A 9,756-nucleotide genomic window follows, 5' to 3' on the forward strand; every position below is an offset into this window, starting at 1 on the left:
GGGATTAGGGTTACGTTTGGGATTAGGGTTGGGGTTAAGGTTACGTTTGGGATTAGGGTTGGGATTAGGGTTAGGGGTGTGTTGGATTTAGGGTTTTGATTAGGGTTATGGTTAGGGTTGAGATTAGGGCTGTTTTGGGGTTAGGGTTGTGATTATCCTTAGGGTTGTGATTAGGATTATGGATCTGGTTGAGATTAGGGTTAGGGGTGTGTTGGAGTTAGGGTTGGAGTTATAATTTGGGGGTTTCCACTGTTTAGGTACATCAGGGGGTCTCCAAACACGACAGCCAATTTTGCGCTAAAAAAGTCAAATGGTGCTCCCTCCCTTCTGAGCTCTGCCGTGCGCCCAAGCAGTGGTTTACCCCCACATATGGGGCATCAGCGTACTCGGGATAAATTGACCAACAACTTTTGGGGTCCAATTTCTCCTGATACCCTTGTGAAAATAAAAACTTGGGGGCTAAATATCTTTTTTGTGGGAAAAAAAAAATATTTTTTATTTTCACTACTCTGCATTATAAACTTCTGTGAAGCACTTGGGCATTCAAAGTTCTCACCACATATCTAGATAAGTTCCTTGGGGGGTCTATTTTCCAAAATGGGGTAACTTTTTTGGGGTTTCTACTGTTTAGGTACATTAGGGGTCTGCAAACGCAACATAACGCCCGCAGACAATTCTATCAAAGTCTGCATTCCAAAATGGCGCTCCTTCTCTTCCGAGCTCTGCCGTGTGCCCAAACAGTGGTTTACCCCCACATATGGGGTACCAGCATACTCAGGACAAATTGGACAACAAATTTTGGGGTCCAATTTCTCTTGTTACCCTTGTGAAAATAAAAACTTAGGGGCTAAAAAATCTTTATTGTTAAAAAAAAATATTTTTTATTTTCACGACTCTGCATTATAAACTTCTGTGATGCACTTGGGCATTCAAAGTTCTCACTACACATCTAGATAAATTCCATGGGGGGTCTAGTTTCCAAAATGGGGTCAATTTTGGGGGGTTTCTACTGTTTAGGCACATCAGGGGATCTCCAAACGCGACATGGCGTCCGATCTCAATTCCAGTCAATTTTGCATTGAAAAGTCAAATGGCGCTCCATTGCTTCCGAGCTCAGCCATGTGCCCAAACAGTGGTTTACCCCCACATATGGGGTGTCGGCATACTCAAGACAAATTGTACAACAACTTCTGGGGTCCATTTTCTCCTGTTACTCTTGGTAAAATAAAAATTTGGAGGCAAAAAGATCATTTTTGTAGAAAAAATGTGATTTTTTTATTTTCACGGCTCTACGTTATAAACTTCTGTAAATCATCTGGGGGCTTAAAGTGCTCACCACACATCTAGATAAGTTCCTTAAGGGGTCTAGTTTCCAAAATGGTGTCACTTGTGGGGGGTCTCCACTGTTTAGGGACATCAGCGGCTCTCCAAACGCGACATGGCATCCAATCTCAATTCCAGCCAATTCTGCATTGAAAAAGTCAAACGGTGCTTCTTCACTTCCAAGCTCTGCGGTGCACCCAAACAGTGGTTTACCTCCACATATGGGGTATTGACATACTCAGAAGAAATTGCACAACAACTTTTGTGGTCTAATTTCTCCTGTTACCCTTGTGAAAATAAGAATTTGTGGGTGAAAATATCATTTTTGTGAAAACAAATGCGATTTTTTATTTTCACGGCTCTACGTTATAAACTTCTGTGAAGCACTTGGGGGTTCAAAGTGCTCACCACACATCTAGATAAGTTCCTTAAGGGGTCTAGTTTCAAAAATGGTGTCACTTGTGAGGGGTTTCCACTGTTTAGGCACATTAGGGGCTCTCCAAATGCGACATGGCGTCCGATCTCAATTCCAGCCAATTCTGCATTGAAACAGTCAAACGGTGCTCCTTCACTAACAAGCTCTGCGGTGCGCCCAAACAGTGGTTTACCTCCACATCTGGGGTATCGGCGTACTCAGGAAAAATTGCACAACAAAATTTGTGGTTAAATTTCTGTTTTTACACTTGTGAAAATTAAAAAAAATGGTTCTGAATTAAAATGTTTGCAAAAAAAAGTTAAATGTTCATTTTTTTCTTCCACATTGTTTCAGTTCCTGTGAAGTACGTAAAGGGTTAATAAACTTCTTGAATGTGATTTTGAGCAGCTTGAGGGGTACAGTTTTTAGAATGGTGTCACACTTGGTTATTTTCTATCATATAGACCCCTCAAAATGACTTCAAAGTGATGTGGTCCCTAAAAAAAACATGGTGTTGTAAAAATGAGAAATTGCTGGTCAAATTTTAACCCTTATAACTCCCTAACAAAAAAAAAAATTTGTTACCAAAATTGTGCTGATGTAAAGTAGACATGTGGAAAATGTTATTTATTAACTATTTTTTTGTGACATATCTCTCTGATTTAAGGACACAAAAATACAAAGTTTGAAAATTGCAAAATTTTAAAAATTTTTGCCATATTTCCATTTTTTTCATAAATAATCGCAAGTAATATCGAAGAAATGTTACAACTAACTTAAAGTACAATATGTCACGAAAAAACTATCTCAGAATCAGCAGCATCCGATAAAGCGTTCCAGAGTTATAACCTCTTAAAGTGACACTGGTCAGAATTGTAAAAATTGGCTCGGTCATTAAGTACCAAATTGGCTCTGTCACTAAAGGTACCTTCACACGAAGCGACGCTGCAGCGATAGCGACAACGATGCCGATCGCTGCAGCGTCGCTGTTTGGTCGCTGGAGAGCTGTCACACAGACAGCTCTCCAGCGACCAACTATGCCGAGGTCCCCGGGTAACCAGGGTAAACATCGGGTTGCTAAGCGCAGGGCCGCGCTTAGTAACCCAATGTTTACCCTGGTTACCAGCGTAAAAGTAAAAATAACAAACAGTACATGCTCACCTGCGCGTCCCCCAGCGTCCGCTTCCTGTACTGTGTGAGCGCCGGCCCTAACAGCAGAGAGGTGACGTCACCGCTGTGCTTTTACTTTCACTTTAGGGCCGGCGCTCAGTCAGAGCAGGAAGCGGATGGCAGGGGACGCGCAGGTGAGTATGTACTGTTTGTTTTTTTTTACTTTTACGCTGGTAACCAGGGTAAACATCGGGTTACTAAGCGCGGCCCTGCGCTTAGTAACCCGATATTTACCCTGGTTACCAGCGTAAAACATCGCTGATATCGATGCTTTTGGTGTCAAACCTGATGATACACGCCGGTCTGACGACCAAATAAAGTTCTGAACTTTATTCAACGACCAGCGATATCACAGCAGGATCCAGATCGCTGCTGCATGTCAAACGCAACGATATCGCTATCCAGGACGCTGCAACGTCACGGATCATTGTGGTTCTCATTGTAAAGTCGTTTCGTGTGAAGGTACCTTAAGGGGTTAAAGCTGGATTTGGATTCAAAATGATTTCCAAAATTTTAAACATCCCAAGGAGCACTGTGCAAGCGATCATATTGAAATGGAAGGAGTATCATAGCACTGCAAATCTACCAAGACCCGGACGTCCCTCTAAACTTTCATCTCAAACAAGGTGTACAATAACAAATTGTATTGTGGTACCGTGTTAGCCAGAAAAATTGATGTGAATACTTTTCTGCCCAATGATGACAGGAGAATTCTAGGCGTGATACCTTTATTGGCTAACCAGAAAATAATATGTTTGCAAGCTTTCAGAGCACAGTGGCTCCTTGTTCCGGCAAGATTACAAAATATTGCCTGAACAAGGAGCCACTGTGCTCTGAAAGCTTGCAAACATATTATTTTCTGGTTAGCCAATAAAGGTATCACGCCTAGAATTCTTCTGTCATCATTGGGCAGAAAAGTATTCACATCGATCTCAAACAAGGAGAAGACTGATCAGAGATGCAGCCAAGAGGCCCATGATCACTCTGGATGAACTGCAGAGATCTACAGCTGAGGTGGTCAGTCTGTCCATAGGACAAGAATCAGTCTTACGCTGCACAAATCTGGCCTTTATAAAAGAGTGGCAAGAAGATAGCTATTTTTCAAAGATATCCATAAAAAGTGTTATTTAACCCCTTAATGACCGCCAATACGTCTTTTAACTTACCTGAGATATAAGAGAATAGCTTCCCCATACAGGTGATAATCCAGCAGCTGTCGGCTGTACACTATAACTGACAACTTGCTGCATCAGCCATGATCAGTGTTTGCACTTTTCAAATCTATTTAACCCCTTAGATGCTGTTGTCAATAGTGACTACATCATATAAATGGTTAACAAAGTGTGGGGGCTTCCTCTTTATCCCAATTGGTGCCCTTAGATCATGATTGTGTGGTCCTGATGTTTACCATGGCAATTCATGACCAAATAGCGGCCTTAGAGTCTGCCGGCTATAATGACCTGTTCAGAAGTTAGCGGCATTTAGGTGGTAAAAATACACTTTTTCATTTCTGTTAGGCCACATTGCATTAATTCCTGAAAATCACCTGAAGGGTTAATAAACTACCTGACTGCAATTTTCAATATGTCAGTGGGTGCTATTTCTAAAATGGTATACGTTTTGGGGGTTTTCTAATATATAGGACCCCAAAAGTCACTTCAAAGATGGATAGGTCCCTAAAAAAAATAATTTTGTAAATTTCCTTGAAAAAATGAAAAATTAATGCTACATTGTTAAAACTCCTAAAATGCTAACAAAATAATTTTTTTTTTACAAATGGTGCTGATGTAAAGCATACATGAGGGAAATGTTAGTTATTAATTTTTTTTATGTTATGACTATCTGGATTAAAGGGATAATCATAAAAAAATTGAAAATTGCTAATTTTAAAACATTTTTCTCAATTTTCTGATATTTTTTATAAATAAACACAAAACATATCGACCTAAATTTACCATTATCATAAAGTATAATGTGTCATGAAAAAAACAGTCTCAAAATCAGTGGGATTTGTTGAAGCATTCCAGAGTTATTACCACATAAAATGACACTGGTCAGATTTAAAAAATGTGGCTCTGTCACTAAGGGGTTAAAGTTTGCAACAAGCCACCTACGAGACACACCAAACATGTGGATTAAGGTGCTCTGGTCAGATGAAGCCAAAATCGAACTTTTTGGCAACAATATGTTTGGCATAAAGGCAACACAGCTCATCAACCTGAAGACACCATCCCCACTGTCAAACATGGCGGTGGCACATCATGGTTTGGGCCTGCTTTTCTTCAGCAGGGACAGGAAAGATGGTTAAAATTGATGGGAAGATGGATGGAGTCAAATGCAGGACAATTCTTGAAGAAAACCCATTGGAGTCTGCAAAAAGACCTGAGCCTGGGAGGGAGATTTGTCTTCCAACAAGACAATGATCCTAAACATAAAGCAAAATCTACAATGGAATGGTTCACAAATAAACATATCCAGGTCTTAGAATGGCCAAGTCAAAGTCCAGACCTCAATCAACTCGAGAATCTGTGGAAAGAGCTGAAAACTGCTGTTCACAAATAATCTCTATCAAACCTCACTGAGCTCGAGCTGTTTGCCAAGGAAGAATGGGCAATAGAGACATACCCCAAGCAACTTGCAGCTGTAATCACAGCAAAAGGTGGTGCAACAAAGTATTAAGTTAAAGGGGCCGAATAATATTGCACGCCCCCCTTTTCAGTTTTTGAATTTCTACAAAAATGTAAAATAACCAATAAATTTCATTCAACTTCACAATTATGTTCCACTTGTTATTGATTCTTCACCCAAAATTTATATATTCTTTTTATTTTTTTTTATGATGTTTGAGCAATTTCTAATGTGTAATTGTCTATAGTTACACCCACACCCTAGGTTTCCTTTTGTTACCCATCAACTCTTTATGGTAATATATATACTTTTTTTGTTCTTCCTTTCTCCCAGGTCTCCTTTTGAATTTGAACTCCAGACCCTCAGTGGGTGGTACCCTAGGCTTTTTGGTTAATTTTTGGGTCTACAAATATCTCCCTGTACCTGTGTGTGTAACCTGTTTTTTTCTATTATATTTATACTTGATAAAGAAGCCAGTGTTAGGTGTCGAGTTCCCACCGCTGCACAGGGAGAATCTTGAACCATGTCCGCTGTGGTCTCCCAATCTCCTTCAACCGCAGTGGAACCTGCTCAGCAGAGACATCGGTCCCAGCGTCTGGCTCAAGCAGATATTGTGCGTTGGTTACAGCTGCCATTCCAGGCTCAGCTTTGTAACCAGCATTGATCAGAGGTGAGCAGACGTTCCAGGGACTAATGTTGTGAATTCCGTTCTAGGGCTCCCTCCGGTGGTTGTAAATGGCACTTTTGTGAAATCTGCCCTTGGGCTCCCTCCGGTGGTTTTAAGTGGAACTGCTGCTCCTTGGATTTAGCTTAGCAGCTGCTTCCACTGATCTTCTCTCCTGCTCTGCTATTTAGCCTGGCTCTGATCTTCAGCCAGTGCCAGCTGTCAATGTTTCTTGGTTGGATTCAGATCTCTCCTTGGATTTCCTTGATAGTCGGTCCAGTTCAGCAAAGATAAGTCCTTGCATGTTCATTTGTTGTTCACTTGCTGTGGACTTAATCGTTCAGCTCATTTTATGCTTGCTCTAGTCCAGCTTGTCAGTATTCTACATTCCGTTAAGCTGGAAGCTCTGGGGAAGCAGATTTGCCCTCCACACCGTTAGTCAGGTGTGGAGATTTTTTGTAAACTCTGTGATGGATTTTTCTAGCTTTTAATACTGACCGCACAGTATCCTTTCCTATTCTGTCTATCTAGTTAGAAGTGGCCTCCTTTGCTAAATCCTGGTTTCATTCTGTGTATGTCATTTCCCTCTCCACTCACAGTCCATATTTGTGGGGGGCTGTCTGTCCTTTGGGAATTTTCTCTGAGGCAAGATAGCTTTCCTGTTTCCATCTGGGGGTAGTTAGTTCTCCGGCTGTGACGAGATGTCTAGGGAGTGACAGGAACATTCTACGGCTACTTCTAGTGTTGTGTTAGGTTCAGGAACTGCGGTCAGTAAAGATACCATCTCCTCAGAGCTCGTCCCATGTTGCTCCTTAACCACCAGGTCATAATAGTACAGCTGGCCAGCAATGTATTGAATGCATCTCAAAAGAAGGAAAAAAAAAGTTCTGAACCATTTTATTTTCTCTGCAGCCTGTTTTGTATTTTTTTCCCCTTAATCTCTGGGTGGTTCAGGATTTTGGCGCTGACATGGATGTTCAGGGTTTGTTCTCTCGTGTGGATTAACTTGCTGCAAGGGTACAGAGTATCCAAGATTATGTTGTTCAGACTCCGGTTTTGGAGCCAAGAATTCCTACTCCTGATTTGTTTTTTGGGGATAGATCTAAGTTATTGAACTTTAAAAATAACTGCAGATTGTTTTTTGCTTTGAGATCCCGTTCCTCTGGTGACCCCATTCAGCAGGTGAAAATTGTCATCTCTCTGCTGCGTGGAGACCCTCAGGATTGGGCATTCTCGCTTGAGTCAGGGGATCCGGCATTACTTAATATAGACACATTTTTTCAAGCTCTCGGAATACTGTATGATGAACCTAAATCTGTGGATCAGGCAGAAAAAACCTTGTTGGCCCTGTGTCAGGGTCAGGAAGCGGCAGAATTATACTGCCAGAAATTTAGAAAGTGGTCTGTGCTCACTAAATGGAATGAAGATGCTCTGGCTGCAATTTTCAAAAAGGGTCTTTCTGAAGCCCTTAAAGATGTTATGGTGGGGTTCCCCACGCCTGTTGGTTTGAATGAATCTATGTCTCTAGCCATTCAGATTGATCGGCGCCTGCGCGAGCGCAAGGTTGTGCACCATATGGCAGTATCCTCTGAGCAGAGTCCTGAGCCTATGCAGTGTGATAGGATTTGGACTAGAGCAGAATGGCAGGAATTCAGATGACAGAATAGGCTGTGTTTTTACTGTGGTGATTCTGCTCATGCTATTTCTGATTGCCCTAAGCGTACTAAGAGGGTCGCTAGGTCTGTTACCATTAGTAGTGTGCAACCTAAATTTCTCTTGTCTGTTACCCTGATTTGCTCATTATCATCCTTTTCTGTCATGGCATTTGTGGATTCAGGCTCTGCCCTGAACTTAATGGATTTAGAGTTCACCAGACGCTGTGGTTTTTCCTTACAGCCTTTGCAGAGCCCTATTCCCTTAAGGGGCATTGATGCTACACCATTGGCCAAGAATAAACCTCAGTACGGACTCAGCTGACCATGTGCATGGCTCCAGCACATCAGGAAGATTGTCGTTTTCTGGTGTTGCATAATTTGCATGATGTGGTTGTACTGGGTTTTCCATGGTTACAGGTACATAATCCAGTGCTGGATTGGAAATCCATGTCTGTGACTAGTTGGGGTTGTCAAGGGGTACATAGTGACGTTCCTTAGATGTCAATTTTCTCTCCCCCCTCTTCTGAAGTTCCTGAGTTTTTGTCGGATTTCCAGGATGTATTTGATGAGCCCAAGTCCAGTTCCCTTCCTCCTCATAGGGACTGTGATTGTGCTAGTAACTTGATTCCTGGCTGTAAGTTCCCTAAGGGCCGACTTTTCAATCTGTCTGTGCCAGAGCATGCCACCATGCGGAGTTATGTTAAGGAGTCTTTGGAGAAGGGGCATATTCGGCCCTCTTCACCACCGTTGGGAGCGGGATTCTTCTTGTTGCCAAGAAGGATGGCTCCTTGAGACCCTGTATTGATTATCGCCTTCTGAATAAGATCACGGTCAAATTCCAATACCCTTTACCTTTGCTTTCTGATTTGTTTGCTCGGATTAAGGGGGCTAGTTGGTTTACTAAGATTGACCTTCGAGGAGCGTACAATCTTGTTCGTATTAAACAGGGTGACGAATGGAAAACTGCATTTAATACGCCTGAAGGCCATTTTGAATACCTTGTGATGCCATTCGGGCTCTCTAATGCCCCTTCTGCGTTTCAGTCCTTCATGCATGATATCTTCAGGAATTATCTTGATAAATTCATGATTGTAAATTTGGATGATATTTTGATTTTTTCTGACGATTGGGAGTCTCATGTGAAACAGGTCAGGATGGTATTTCAGATCCTTTGTGCTAACACTTTATTTGTGAAGGGGTCTAAATGCCTATTTGGAGTTCAGAAGGTTTCTTTTTTGGGTTTTATTTTTTCTCCCTCGGCTATAGAAATGGATCCTGTTAAGGTCCAAGCCATTCATGATTGGATTCAACCCACTTCTGTGAAGAGCCTTCAGAAATTTTTGGGCTTTGCTAATTTTTATCGCCGTTTCATTGCCAACTTTTCCAGTGTGGTTAAGCCCCTGACCGATTTGACGAAGAAAGGTGCTGATGTGATGAATTGGTCCTCTGCGGCTGTTGAGGCCTTTCAGGAGCTTAAATGTCGATTTACTTCTGCCCCTGTGTTGCGTCAGCCGGATGTTTCTCTTCCTTTTCAGGTTGAGGTTGACGCTTCTGAGATTGGGGCAGGGGCCATTTTGTCTCAGAGAAATTCTGATGGTTCTTTGATGAAACCGTGTGCCTTCTTCTCCAGAAAGTTTTCGCCTGCAGAGCGTAATTATGATGTCGGCAATCGGGAGTTGTTGGCTATCAAGTGGGCATTTGAGGAGTGGTGACATTGGCTTGAGGGTGCCAAGCACCGCATTGTGGTCTTGACCGATCATAAGAATCTGATTTACCTCGAGTCTGCCAAGCGGTTGAATCCTAGACAGGCTCGATGGTCCCTGTTTTTCTCCCGTTTTGATTTTGTGGTCTCGTATCTTCCGGGAGTTTTTTGCCTGATTCTCCGGGAGTCCTTGAGCCGG

This window comes from Ranitomeya variabilis, chromosome 5, assembly GCF_051348905.1.
Source record: "Ranitomeya variabilis isolate aRanVar5 chromosome 5, aRanVar5.hap1, whole genome shotgun sequence".
In the NCBI taxonomy this organism is placed as follows: Eukaryota; Metazoa; Chordata; class Amphibia; order Anura; family Dendrobatidae; genus Ranitomeya; species Ranitomeya variabilis.